At 44.3% G+C, this 15,568-nt stretch overlaps 1 long non-coding RNA gene across 1 annotated transcript in view; it reads left to right on the top strand.

Moving 5' to 3' along the window:
- The window catches only part of LOC142302054 (uncharacterized), a 36,898-nt gene extending 21,934 nt beyond the window's left edge, over positions 1-14,964 (top strand). Inside the window, exons 3-4 of the long non-coding RNA XR_012752923.1 lie at positions 883-958; positions 14,636-14,964. This is a non-coding gene — a long non-coding RNA (uncharacterized LOC142302054). The remainder of the gene's footprint in view (positions 1-882; positions 959-14,635) is intronic.
- The last annotated feature ends 604 nt before the right edge of the window (positions 14,965-15,568 follow it).

The raw sequence follows: 15,568 nt of genomic DNA, 5'->3' as shown, positions 1-15,568 counted from the left end.
GTTGCAGCTCAGTTAAATGTTTTCTTTTGCTATCTACCAGGGCTCTGGTGATTGCTGTTCTCTTGTGTCTTCCTTTAGTGACTTATAGAGCTCACACCTTTCATCCTTTCTTAGGGCCAAGATCAGGGTTTTCCTAGGGTTGAGATATTCCTGCTTTGCGACAGGTACAGGATATGTATAGGGCTGGCGAGGGCAGTGAGGGTGAGCTGCAGGTTATTGTCAGGGGTCACCACTTCCCCCTTTCCCTAGTGATAGGGCACTCCTTTGTGCTGTCCTATACAGCCAGTATAGTTTCTATTCCCGGGTGTGACATTATGGTGGTTTCAGCTAAGTACTGCAAATCTGCCCCCGATTCAAATCAATAGGGGGCACATGTGCAACACCCAGCCATGGACACTATCCTTTTGTCAGATATGTGCAGTTCTGCAACTGAGTAGTTCCAGATGGCGGCTACACCAGGAACAGATGATCAACTGGGGTACCAAGTGTCACACTCTTACCAATTAGACATTGATGACCTAACCGATAACAGGCAATCAATGGTAAAGTCCTGGTCAACCCATCAAATTGTTCTTGAAAAGTAGTAAATCACCAGCTATGTACCAACACATAATGGCACTAACATGAGGAAGCATATGGTTGCCAAGAAAAAAAGTAGCCATAGAAATGCCTTGTGCCCTTATTGCCAGTCTAACCATTCTAAGGCCATATAGTTCGTGTTTACACAGTGATCTGATTTCCTACCATTCATTGTATGAGCAGACAGTTCATTGAGGAACCCTGGAGATGGACATTTGCTCTGCAAGTTCATATGTGTATATGTGAAAATGTAATATTTGTTAACAGGAACCTGATAGCTGCTATATGTTGACCAATTCACAGGTAGCGTACCTCAGACAGTGGCTGCATGACAGAAAATGACCAGAGTGGCCCAGTGAACAGAAGAAGATGGTGTCCGGTAAGTACCGTATATTGCTAGGGGCAGGGAATATGCATTAGTGTTACCACCCTGGTGTTGAAATAAATAAAACATCAGATCTGTGCTTTAAAAGTCACCAGGGACCAAACTGTATAAGAGACTAGTCATAAAGGTTCCCCGGCAGCACTTACACGAGGAGAGACCTGTCACTCTAGTGGGGAGAAATCGCCAGAAACCTGTCTGTCCAACTAATCACTTGTGCGGCTTGATCCGTGGTGGCTGAAGTCAGCCAGTGTGTGGAACATGATGCCTTCAGATTGGCAAAAAAGCTATACCTTTAACATGGGAAAAAAAGGCCAGGCAACGCAACTGTGCAGAGGGAAGTGTTTGAGTGCCTACACATTTGTTCTGCTGGTGGACAATGACACGCCCACCCCAGGGCTGGGAGACTCAGAACCAGACCGGACTAGTCTGGGGACGTCAGCCGTGGCGGGTGTCCAGTTCCGGTTCCGTGGCCCTTGCGGTATCTTCTGGAGTAAATAAAGGTGGTTTTAAATAAAAGAAAATAAAAATGAAAGAGTTTTTGGCGACTACGCCACTTGCGGTGTGCGGTCAGGTTATTTGGGGCCGCTGCTGCAGGTTTCTGCTGGGGCTAATGGAGTAATGCAGCTTGGATGGTTAGAGCCCTCCGCAAGCAGGGACAGGCCCCAGCAGTGGATGATGGGGGTTGTAGTGGGGAACAGTCTATGTGAGTTTACGCCGTCAAGGAAACAGTCCACACCAGTGTTGTAGTTTAACTTGCCTTTCTTTACTTTGCAGTGATTGTACCTGAACCCGCTGGTGCCGGTTCCAGGTGTATCCGCTCCCCTTGTTCTCCGTGCCAGCTTTGACCTGGGTTGGCTGTCCTCTGTGCACACTTATTGTTGATGGGCTCCCGTGGTCTGGAGCTACTTGGGAACCCCTCTGTTTCTGTCTTGGTCCTATTGCAGGCAGCCTGGACTATTTAAGGGGTTCAGTCCTCGGTCCCCTCTTTGCTGCTTGTTCTTCAGACTTTTTGGGTTGGCAATGGACCCTGGATATCTTCTCGCCCGGCAGAATGAACGGCTGACCGTAAAGTGTCCCACTGTCCTAGGGTCTGCACCTCGCCTTGTGCTGAGTCTTGTGAGCATTGGTTCCGAATTTCCACAGGCCCTCCGTGGTACCTGGAGTCTGCTGCTTCCACAGGTAACCCACGGTGCCTGGAGTCTCGTTCCATACTCCACAGTTCTCACTCCTTTTACAGCACTCTGTTCTCACTGCAGTTTTTTTCAGTACTTTACACTTTCTACTACTTCCGACTACTACTCCTCTCCTCCTCTCTTCAGACTCAGTACTTCCTTCTTCACCTCATTGTCTGACAGACTTCTCCTGACAGACTCTCCTGATAGACTTTCTACTGACTGCACACCACTTCCTCCCGCCTTTTCCAATTGACCACTGACCCCTCCCCCTCGCTGGGTCTCTCCCTCAGGTTGAGTGGCTACTATCCAATCAGTGCCCTGCCCTTTTACCTGTTACTAGGCAGTCTCCCAGGTTGGTGTTGGGGTTGTGTGTGTGGCTGAAGGTGCTGGTGTGTTTACTCTGGCACGGATATTCTGGAGTTTGGATTTTCATGGGTTACATTTGTGGCACCTAGTACCTTAGGGGTGCTACAGACAACAACCAGAAACATTCTGCCAACGTCATTGAAAACCATCTTCAGCACAAAGAAAAATAAGGGTATGTGCCCACGATGAGGACTCTCTGTGTTCTGAACGCAGAGAGTCCTGACCTACAGGGTTGCGCGTCTCCTCCACAGGTGAATGCAGGAGACCACAGCTGATTGTACCCACGATCAGGGTTCAGTGCGCTGCGGTCTCCTGCTTGTGTTCTTCCTATGGAGGACGCAGGTAATTCCGCAGCAAACAATTGACATGCTGAGGTGTGGAAAGACGCACCGCAGATACGTGTTTCCTGTGGAAAAAACAAGCACAGTGGGCACGGGATTTCTAGAAATCCCATCCATTATGCTTGTACTGTACAAAGCAGCATTTTGAACGCAGCTGAAGCATGCTACATCCAAAACGCTGCAAGTACTGATCATGGGCACGCACCCTAAAGAATCTAGAAGTGATGATCCGACCCCCACAGAGCCCTGATCTCATTATCATTCCATCATTCTAAGATTACAGGATGAAGAAGAAGAATTTGTGCAAGCCTCATACACAGAAGATCTGTGGTTAGTCCTCCAAAATGTTTCAAACATTCTTCCTGCCAAGTTCCTTCAATTGTGTGCAAGCATACAAGAAGAACTGATGCTTTCATATGTTTTTGGAGGCAAAAGGTGGTCGCACTAAATATTGATTTGATATAGATTTCTCTTTTATTCATTCACTTTGAATTTTATTTGATAAATACTGCATAAACTTTTAAACAGTTCTATTATTGAAAGATTTCCGAGTTTGCAGCATTGTTGCAGACCTACCCAAACATTTACACACTGCTGTCTAAATAAATAACACATAAATAATTGGGACAACATTTTCAAAAATGTTATTGTATTTTGTATCCTTTATAATTATGATCTTTGTAAAAAAAATAAATCCTAAAATAACAGTATTTATGCTGATTGGTGAATGTGAAAAATTATATTAGTTTGTTACATTTCTAAGGGGTACTTTGCACACTACGACATCGCAGCTGCGATGTCGGTGGGGTCAAACTGAAAGTGACGCACATCCGGCATCGCAGGCGACATCGTAGTGTGTAAAGTCTAGATAATACGATTAACGAGCGCAAAAACGACGTAATCGTATCATCGGTGTAGTGTCGGCGTAATCCATAATTACGCTGACGCGATGGTCCGATGTTGTTCCCCGCTCCAGCAGCAGCACACATCGCTGTGTGTGAAGCCGCAGGAGCGAGGAACATCTCCTACCGGCGTCACCGCGGCTCCCGTAGGATATGTGGAAGGGAGAAGGTGGGTGGGATGTTAACATCCCGCTCATCTCCGCCCCTCCACTCCTATTGGCCGCCTGCCGTGTGACGTCGAAGTGACGCTGTACGACCCGCCCCCTTAATAAGGAGGTGGGTCGCCAGCCAGAGCGACGTCCCAGGACAGGTGAGTCCATGTGAAGCTGCCGTAGTGATAATGTTCGGTACGACAGCTATCACAATGATATCGCAGCTGCGACGGGGGCGGGGAGTATCATGCTCGGCATCGCAGCATTGGCTTGCAATGTCGCAGCGTGCAAAGTGCCCCTAACACATGATGGCAAGATATCAGAGTACCAAAAACAAAAATTCTTGCTTTTAAGACAAAAAAAATGATAAAGTCTAGAGTCCATAACTTACTTGAGTTAAAGATAAAGATAAAGATGTAAAATAAAGGAAATCATGTTTTAAACAATCACTAACATACGGAAAGCAGAGTAACATACTCAGATAAATGATTGCCTCGTGGACAGTATTAAATGGTTTAACCTGTTTAGTCATAAGACAAATCATGAGTCAAATGCCAGAATAGAGATTAAGGCGGGCTTTGCACGTTGCAACATCGCAAGCCGATGCTGTGATGTCGCACGCGATAGTCCCCGTCGCAGCAGCAACATCTTGTGATTGCTGGTGTAGCGAACATTATCGCTACGCCAGCTTCACATGCACTCACCTGTCTTGCGACGTCGCTCTGGCCGGCGTCCCGCCTCCTTCGTAAGGGGGCGGGTCGTACACATCAGAGCGACGTCACACGGCAGGCGGCCAATCAAAGTGGAGGGGCGGAGATGAGCAGGATGTAAACATCCCGCCCACCTCCTTTCTTCCGTATAGCCACCGGCGGCAGGTAAGGTGATGTTCCTCGCTCCTGCAGCTTCACACACAGCGATGTGTGCTGCCTGCTGGAACGAGGAACAACATTGTACCTGTCCCGGCATCGGCATTATGGAAATGTCAGAGCCTGCACCGATGATACGATAACGACGCTTTTGCGCTCGTTAATCGTATCATCTAGGATTTACACACTACAATGTCGAAAGTGACGCCGGATGTGCGTCACTTTCGATTTGACCCCACCGACATCGCACGTGCGATGTTGCAACATGCAAAGCCGCCCTAAGGCTAATGTGATAATATTTCACAAGGTCCCATACATTGTAGCAACAGACATATTATTACTTTCTGATGAATATCAGTAAATATAAACATCTGATGAAAGAAGTATAGAACATGTTACCGATTTTCGAAGGTAAATATATTTCTAAAGGTGTTATTGACATGACTTTCTCATCAGATGTTGGTAACAACCAATCCAATCCGGTCATTCAAAAAACAAAAAAATAAATGTTCATAAATTAAGTTAAAAGTAATGGTGAGAAATGATATTGGGAAAAAGTATTGAACATATAAAGAAAGAAAGGTGCAAAAAGCTGGAATCTATCAGGAATTATAAAAACAATCCTGTCACTTAGCAATAAATAATATCAGCTGGTTCAACTCATGGCCTCTAAAAAATTGTCTCATTACCAAGGTGCCACACAAGAAACAACTCATGATGGGTAAAACTAGTGAGCTGTCTCAAGATCTTTGAAACCTTTTCCTTGCAAAACATACTGACTACACTGGTTCCAGAAGAATTTCTAAACTACTGAAGGTCCCAGTGAGCACTATTGGGGCCATCATTTGGAACTGGAAAGATAATTATTTCACCAGAAAATGGCCATGGCCAGGTGCTTCGTGCAAATTTTCAGAGGAGTGAAAAGACATATTAGAAGAGTGGTCCAAGAGCCAAAGACCACCTGTAGAGAGCTACAGTAACACCTGAAATCAACAAGTACAATTGTTTCAAAGCAAACAATAATTAATGGCCTTTGTCTATGCTCACGAAGCAAGACTCCATTGTTCAACAAAAAGCATGTTCAAGCACGTATAAAGCTTGCTCAACAACATTTAGACAAATCCGTGAAATACTGGAAGAATACAGTCAGGGCCAGAAATATTTGGACAGTGACACAAGTTTTGTTATTTTAGCTGTTTACAAAAACATGTTCAGAAATACAATTATATATATAATATGGGCTGAAAGTGCACACTCCCAGCTGCAATATGAGAGTTTTCACATCCAAATCGGAGAAAGGGTTTAGGAATCATAGCTCTGTAATGCATAGCCTCCTCTTTTTCAAGGGACCAAAAGTAATTGGACAAGGGACTCTAAGGGCTGCAATTAACTCTGAAGGCGTCTCCCTCATTAACCTGTAATCAATGAAGTAGTTAAAAGGTCTGGGGTTGATTACAGGTGTGTGGTTTTGCATTTGGAAGCTGTTGCTGTGACCAGACAACATGCGGTCTAAGGAACTCTCAATTGAGGTGAAGCAGAACATCCTGAGGCTGAAAAAAAAGAAAAAATCCATCAGAGAGATAGCAGACATGCTTGGAGTAGCAAAATCAACAGTCGGGTACATTCTGAGAAAAAAGGAATTGACTGGTGAGCTTGGGAACTCAAAAAGGCCTGGGCGTCCACGGATGACAACAGTGGTGGATGATCGCCGCATACTTTCTTTGGTGAAGAAGAACCCGTTCACAACATCAACTGAAGTCCAGAACACTCTCAGTAAAGTAGGTGTATCTGTCTCTAAGTCAACAGTAAAGAGAAGACTCCATGAAAGTAAATACAAAAGGGTTCACATCTAGATGCAAACCATTCATCAATTCCAAAAATAGACAGGCCAGAGTTAAATTTGCTGAAAAACACCTCATGATGCCAGCTCAGTTCTGGAAAAGTATTCTATGGACAGATAAGACAAAGATCAACCTGTACCAGAATGATGGGAAAAAAAAGTTTGGAGAAGAAAGGGAACGGCACATGATCCAAGGCACACCACATCCTCTGTAAAACATGGTGGAGGCAACGTGATGGCATGGGCATGCATGGCTTTCAATAGCACTGGGTCACTTGTGTTTATTGATGACATAACAGCAGACAAGAGTAGCCGGATGAATTCTGAAGTGTACCGGGATATACTTTCAGCCCAGATTCAGCCAAATGCCGCAAAGTTGATCGGACGGCGCTTCATAGTACAGATGGACAATGACCCCAAGCATACAGCCAAAGCTACCCAGGAGTTCATGAGTGCAAAAAAGTGGAACATTCTGCAATGGCCAAGTCAATCACCAGATCTTAACCCAATTGAGCATGCATTTCACTTGCTCAAATCCAGACTTAAGACGGAAAGACCCACAAACAAGCAAGACCTGAAGGCTGCGGCTGTAAAGGCCTGGCAAAGCATTAAGAAGGAGGAAACCCAGCATTTGGTGATGTCCATGGGTTCCAGACTTAAGGCAGTGATTGCCTCCAAAGGATTCGCAACAAAATATTGAAAATAAAAATATTTTGTTTGGGTTTGGTTTATTTGTCCAATTACTTTTGACCTCCTAAAATGTGGAGTGTTTGTAAAGAAATGTGTACAATTCCTACAATTTCTATCAGATATTTTTGTTCAAACCTTCAAATTAAACGTTACAATCTGCACTTGAATTCTGTTGTAGAGATTTCATTTCAAATCCAATGTGGTGGCATGCAGAGCCCAACTCGCGAAAATTGTGTCACTGTCCAAATATTTCTGGACCTAACTGTATAGTGTGATTAGGTAAGACCAGAATTGAACTCTTTGGAGACCATAATACACCATGTTTGGAGGCCAAAAGGCAAAAACCCAATACCAATAAAGAAGTATGGAGGTGGGAACATCATAGTGTGTGGCTGTTGTTTTACATATGGCACTGGCAAACTTCATATATTTGAAGGAAGGATCAGCGGACAAATGTACCATTCTTGTAAAATTGTGTATTATATTTCTTAAAACCTTTTTTCATTTTAGTGTCTTGAATTCAAATTTCAAAAAGCTTAATTATACAGACAGGCATCCAGGGATTAGTGGGAGAATTAAGATGGCAGCTATATGACACATCGTTAGGCTATATGCGGCTGTGACAAAGCACCTGAACCTCTATGCATTGTCTAACCCCTTAGACACAACAGTCACCATTAATCTCATCATTTAAGGGTTTTATCTACAAGGATTGATATTTTCTCTTTAGTGTTAGCTGGAGGCTGCTGTGTGTATCAGCTGATGTCACTGGCAGACACCAAAAGAAGAGGGCCCCTGTGTGACAGAACATGGGCCCGTTACAGTCTAAGAGCTCATCAAAATGCACAATTCTACCTCTTGGGCCCCTGTGTGGGCGCCAGGCTGCACCAATGATATGACTGCTTCTGGCTGGGTTCATGCCAATATACCCTCCCAATCAGAATGATATCTGTCCCTGTCATGTGTTGTAGGACAGATGAAGGGTCATTATAGTGGTTCAGTATAGCAGAACCAGCTATGGACCATCCATGTAATTACGGGAGTCTATGGGTGTTAGTAAGGAATGTAGCTTCCTCAGGGCTTGTTAGGGACAGTTCCGTCTGTGGTCACTGGAGGAACCCGGCCTGGTAGAAATATCCATGCACCCTGGCCAGCATCAGACTGGCTACCGGAGGAATCTCCAGTAATGCCAGGCCTGGATTCAGTTACCTGCATTGCACTCCGGTGCTCCCATCTGAGCTCCAGAGTGCAGCCTAGACTGCACCGCGAGCGCCGAGTGATTGATTCCCCGGCGATTGTGGGGTTTTTCTCTTTACCTTTTTTTTTTGGTGTGGTAAGACCACTGTCTATCCCCTAAAGTCTGAAATAACACATCTTTTTTGTTTACTGTTTTGTTTTGTTTGTTTGTTGTGTTTTTATGAATTAGTGGTGTCCTAGGCAGGCTTTGGCCAAGATTTCTGATATGACTTAAAGTTTTGATTTATGATCCTTGACACAGTTATTAGTTTTCAACAATTACCTCTGTAGGAGCATATTGGTATATGTGTGTCCGTTGGGACGTAAACATTGAATGAGTAGTTATTAAAAGTTAAATTTTAGTCATTTGCTGATCCCTTCAATTTTTTATGACTAATAAGTATACCTATTGGTTTTTGTGCTGTATTTATTACCAATATCCATCAAGGAAGAAAACTGCGCCACCATGCTTGTAATATGCCAAATTAATTATACCAAGAACAATATTTTTTGCCTATTCATTAAGTCATCCTACAATACGAGGGACTGCTGATAAGTCTTTGGCTTTATGATTTTTTTTGTTTCTAAGGTAGCGAATGTTACATCACATGAAAGTCTTATGAGTCTATTATATATTTTCAAAATTTTGTGTTTGTAGCTTATGGTAACAGTGTTCTACGCACGTATGAAAAGAAAATGGTGGAGTCTAATGCGATATTCACTGCAAATGAGAGCAGAGGAGGGATAAAATTCTTGTTTCTGCAAGGAAAGTCCGTGAAGGATATTCATGGTGATAGCTCACAGACATTGGGGGATCAATGCCCTTCATATTCCACAGTTAAAAACTGGATTGCCAAATTTAAAACGGCCACTTCAGCCCCAATGATGAGGAACATCCTGGACGACCGAGAGTGGTTGTTGTTCTGGAGATCGTCAATGCTGTACACAACCTCATACTGGAGAATCCACGAATTTCAGCTAAAGCAATAGCAGACATCATGGGGATTTCCCGTGAATGTGTTTATGTCATTATCCATGAACATTTGGACATGAAGCGATCTGCAAAGTGGGTCCCCAAATGTTTGACAACAGATCAGAGAAGCAAGCGAGTGAAAACTTCCCGATCAATTTGTCAGCGTTTCCGGACTGATAAGAACTTCCTGGATCAACTGGTCACTATGGATGAGACCTGGATTTATTAATATGGCCCTGAAAACAAGGAGCAGTCAAAATAGAGGAGGTACAGTGGTTCTCCTTACCCAAAGACGTTCAGGGTGAAAAATTTAGCCACTAAGGTGATGGTGTCTGTGTTCTGGGATAAGGAGGGCGTGCTGCTAGTGGACTAACTTCAAAAGGGTTCCACCATCGATGCAAGGTATTATATTGACCTTTTGTACCAATTGAAGGCAGCCAAAAGGTGCGTCAAGCTGTCCAAAGGAATCTTGTTCCTGCAAGACAATGCCTCCGCTCACACTGCACAAGCGAGCACGGCAAAACTGGCAGAGCTGGGCTTCCAGCTGGTTCACCACACACCTTATTCACCAGATCTAGCTCCCTCCGACTATAATCTGTTTCCAAACCTGAAGAAACACCTCAAGGGTACTAAGTTTCACACCATTTCTGATGCCACGGTTGCTACAGATGCCTGGTTTGAGACACAACCAAAATCCTTCTTTTTGCTAGGCTTACAGAACTTGGAATATCGATGTAAGAAGTGTGGTGACATCAATTGAGAGTATGTGGAATAAATGTAAAGTTTCATTTATCCTATCTCGTTTCTTTCTTGGTAAAGGCAAAGACTTATCAGCAGCGACTTGTATTACTATATACCCCTCAATGTGCTAATACTGAAGTTTTTTACTTTTCCTGTTCCAAATACACACAAAAACCTTAAAATTCTAATCAGAAGTTTTAACATCTGTGATAAAGTCTTCACTATACACTGAAAATGAAAAGGTAAAAGATTTTATGTGTCCTTGTGTCTGCTCTAACCATTCTGCCATTAGAGAAATATAGATTGGACGGGTTTAACGAGCCGCCATTTCCATCTACAATACAACACTGAAGAAATTGTTCACTGCAAAATCTCTTTTTATGAGAGACGATATGGACATGATTGCTTCTCAATGATCTAAGGCTGGAAACATTGTGACATTTATGAAGATCATATACTTGGGAACTGTCCAAGGGACCTAAATACAGTACTTCTCCCCTGACCAAAATCCCCTCCATCATCACATTTTACAAGACCGCTCTCTGCAAAATACAATTGGGAGTAGGAATGTTGCAGAAGAGAATAACCTTTATTTGTTACTGTAATTTAAGATGTGCCAAACTACCTAAATGCCTGAGGACGCCGCACCAATTTATCAGAGTCAATGACTCCCAAGCCCTACATTGATTTAAGCTGTGTTGTATAAGAAAAAATTGTATAAACTTTGTGCTAGAAAAATACATAGAAGAAACAGGCTAAGGTCAACTTTAGAAAAGGGTATGTAGACTTCTGCAACAATTTTTTTTTCTACTCTAAGGAGTACTTTGCACTTTGCGACATCGCTACTGAAATATTGTCGGTGTCACAGTTGTTATGACGCACATCCGGCGCCGGTAGCGACATGGCAATGTGTAAATCCTAGGAGCGACGATGAACGAGCGTGAAACAGTCAAAAATCGGTGATCTGTGTCACGTCATTCATTTTAATAATGTAGCTCCTGCTGTAGGTACGATGTTGTTTGTCGCTCCAGCGGCGTCACACATCGCTGTGTGTGAAGCCGCTGGAACGACAAACATCTCCTTACCCCTCTCCCGACGGCAATGCAGAAGGAAGAAAGTGGGCAGGATGTTACATCCCGCTCATCTCCGCCCCTCCGCTTCTATTGGCCGGCCGTTTAGTGACGTCGCGGTGACGCCGAACGCACCTCCTCCTTGAAAGAGGGATTGTTAGGCGGTCACCGCGACGTCGCCGAGCAAGTATGTGCATGTGACGCTGCCGTAGCGATAATGTTCCCTACGGAACTATGTATTATACAGTGTGGGCCATAAATATGGATACACCCTGGGTGGGCCATTAGTATGGATACACCCTGGGTGCATATTAGTACATGGGAGGTGCAAAACATTTGAGGACAGGTGACGCCCATGGCGACCATCTGCAAAGCCGCCATTTTCAATTCAACTTTACTCTTTTTTATCAGGGTGTATCCATACTTATGGCCCACCCTGTACTTAGGGGTTCCGCCACTGATAAGGTACTATCAATACCAGTGGAGGCAGTTAGATGTAGGCTGTGTATGTAGTAGAAAACCAAAGTTCTGCACAATGTTTTTAGGCCTCTGCAAATCAGCCCTAACTGGGTTTTCTTGGTGTCAGACCCCCACCAATCTTATGACGACCTACCCTAAAAAGAAGTCATCAATGGAGATGAGCGGACCTGTGTAAGATCGGTTCGGCGGATTCAACCAGACTTTAGGGAAAGTTCGATTTGGGACCCAGACTTGACCTGAATCCCAATGAAGGGCACTAATTAGGCAGTTCTGGTCTCCGTCCATATGCAGCCAGCCATAAAGAGTTCACTTCTGGGTGGGCGGCATTTTTTGCACATTTTTTGTACAGACTACATCCGATCACGCTGTTGTTACCCCCAATGCGAGCCATTCAAACACTGTAAGCGGCTTGCACTGGGCTGAGCACCAAGCGTACCCAAGCACAGCGATGTTCCTCACATGGTCAGCATTTGAAAAGCACCCGAACTGTGAACTTGAATAAGCAGTCATGCTCTATGGCGGCTCACTGTGATCTGGATGTAGCAGAGCTGAATCATCTTGGGACCTCGTGTGGATTACATCGGATCTGCAGGATTGTTTGGAGTTAATAAAATGGTGAAAGAGGGTGATTTTTTGTATTTTATTGCAAATAAAGGATTTTTTTGGTGTTTGTGGTATATTTAATTTCACTTACATATTAGTGATGGGGGTGTCTCAAAGATGCTGCCATTACTAATGTAGGGCTTAATGGCAGCTGTGGGCTGTTATTAACCCCTCATTACTCCTATTGCGACCGCATCAGGGTAATCGGGAAGAGCCGGGTAAAGCACCAGGCTTGTCGCATCTAATGGATGCGATAATCTCGGGCAGCTACAGGTTGCTATTTTTAGGCTGGGGGCGGCTTAATAAACATAGGCCTCCCCAGTCTGAGAATACCAGCCTAAGCAGTCAGGTTTTACCATGGCTAAGTATCAAAATTGGGGGACCGCACATCAATTTTTTTAATTTTTAATAAAGTGCAGTTCCTCTTATTTTGATACACAGCCTAAGTGTGGTTCTGCTCCCATTCTGATGTAGTAATGTTGGTTCTGTTCCTGTATCTATGCAGTAGTTTCTTTCTCTTCTTGTATCTATGTAGTAAGTTCCGTTCTGTTCCCATATCTATGTACCAACCACTATTATGTTTAAAGCCTGTGACCTATGCTACTTTAATGCAGCCGCCAGAGATAAGCAGACTAAAGATAAGCAGCCATGAGCCACAAGGGTCACTGCTTTCTGATTGCTCCCAGGCCAAAATTTGCAAACCAGCCCCTGCTCACCTGGCATAGCAATGTCATATGAGCCCTGATGGAAGTGCAAGGTTGTATCTGTTATTTTTATTGTACAGTATAGAATGCAGTATGTAAGAAGGGTTTCTCCGAGTAGTGGGCAACCTCTTAAAAGTTTTTATCCTGAAAAAGCTTTGAAAAGGCAGTAAAAGGTGCTATGTATTATTGGTTGTACTGAATAAGAAGGCTTTTTCTAATAATCACCATTTTTAATGGTGACCATTTGGATGGAATCATCGGCATTTGTTACATGAGAAGGATTTTATGATAGAACCTGAAAAATAATGGACTCTGTGAGTATCTAGAGAAAATAATCAGAACGTATTGTTACAAACGCACACAGACCAGTCTGATGAAGTCACAAAGTAGTGAGATCATTGGGTTCATCCAGATATACAGTATATCAGTAGAAATTCTATAACTGACCATAGATATTCTGTGATGACACCTAAAAAGTGTATATAATGCATCACTAAATAAGGACTGCGTATCTAAAAATAAAATAAATAAAATTAAAATGCCAAAAGTATACAAAAACTCAAAAATCTTACACATTACAGGACTTCAACTCTTTTAAAGAGAATCTGTCCTCAGGTTTTTTGCTACCTAATCAGAGAGCAGCATAATGTAGGAAAAGAGACCCTACACAAACAGAAGAGATTCTGATGATGTATCACTTACTTTACTTGGTGCAGCAGTTAACACACACAGATCTTAGATGTAGCATTGAAGCAGAGCTCAGAAAGCTAACCCCACCCACAGCACAGCTCTCTGTGTACATTATTTATTGACAGTGACCTGCTTATCAGAGGAGGAGCTGTGGCTGGACCAGGGCTTGCGTGGTCTGTAGTCCTGGCAGTGATAATATCCTGGTAATAAAACCTTTATTGTGAGTAAACAACACACGGCCTAATAAATGACATATCCCTGAATTCAGTGTTTAATACGTAAATAATGCTGACCTCACAATACATACCAAAAACCTGGTGAGAGTGAGAGATTCTCTATAATTATCTTTTTGTGTCTGGAGAAAGGGCAGAACTTCGTAATGTCATGCTCCCCGGGTCCCCTGCCTTGCTTCCCGGCTCCCCTACCACGCTCCCCGGCTCACCTGCCACGCTCCCCGGCTTCCCTGCCTCGCTCCCCGGCTCCTCTGTCAGGCGTCCCCCGCTCCACAGCCTCCAGGCCCCATCACCGGCGGTTCCCAGGCGGCCCGGTCCTCGCTCCCGGCGCCCGTCGGCAGATCTGCTCCAGGCCGGCTCTCCTGCCTCCTGTTCACCGCTCCCTGCCCTGGCTTCTGGCACCCGGGCCTCGCGCATGCGCATTAGGGCGCGCGCGCGGTCATTGACCCTTTCTTAAAGGGCCAGTGTCCTCAAACAGGATATTGAAGGATCAGGTACTGGGTATATAGGGGGATCCTTTCCAAGTGGGCGGGGCCTGTTCTTCGTGTTTTCTAAGCTAGGAGTCAGGTCTCCTTGTGTCTGTGATATACTCACCTATCTCTCTCGTAGAGCCGTTCCTGCCTCGCCAACCGGTCCTGACGATACCTGAACCCCGAACGGTGACGGCCTGCCACCCCGTCAGTTTCAGCCATCTCCGATCCCTGTGGTGACCCGCCATCTCGCTCCATTGGTTCCGGACTCTGCCTGATGACATCTCGGCCTCCGAACCTGAGCTCCGTCACCCGGACTACCATCAGAGACCCCGTGGTCCCATGGACTTCTATACTCCACTCCTCTAAACGGACTGTCCTGCTAGTGCTCCGGCTACCGGGCACCTTGCCCTCGGTGAGGTGTTCAGCCCAGTGGATCCACCTCCTGGGTCTGCCCGTCCACCTGGCCCTAACACGTAACTTGTAACACTTGAGATTTTAATAAACTATTGTTTGTTTATGTATGGCATATTCATTTTATTTTTGGAAGCGCAGTCCATATATAGCTATTAGTGATGAGTGAATACTAAATATTCAAATTCTGGTTATTCGTAGCAAATACCTAGCACCTACATTCATCACGAATAATGGTCCTAAGAATTTAAATTACTATAGAAGGGAAAGAAAGCGCATTAGGGTCTTACCCGTTATGAGGCTAGAAGGAAATAAGGAATGTTACATTCACCTGATGAGGTTGTGCCAATCACAACCCCTTATAATCGCTCTTGAGTATCCTGGTGGTTCAGCAGCGGCCCCGTGAAGGCATATAGTATATAGTTGAAAAATAGAAAATGGGTTTAATGCCACGCTAAAAACCCCAGATGCTGGGTATTCGTATCAAATACCTAGCACCTGCATTCATCACGAATAACGGTCCCAATGCAAGTCAGTGGGGAATCGGAGTATTATTTTGGGAAATCTTTAAGAAAAATGCTCGCATTCCCCATTGACGTGGATTAGGTCCATTATTCATGATGAATACTGGAATAGTACTAGGTTTTCGGTATGAACA

Source organism: Anomaloglossus baeobatrachus, chromosome 1, assembly GCF_048569485.1.
Source record: "Anomaloglossus baeobatrachus isolate aAnoBae1 chromosome 1, aAnoBae1.hap1, whole genome shotgun sequence".
NCBI lineage: Eukaryota > Metazoa > Chordata > Amphibia > Anura > Aromobatidae > Anomaloglossus > Anomaloglossus baeobatrachus.
The sequence above is the reverse complement of the archived record's forward strand: the minus strand, read 5'-3'. Positions and strand labels throughout refer to the sequence as shown.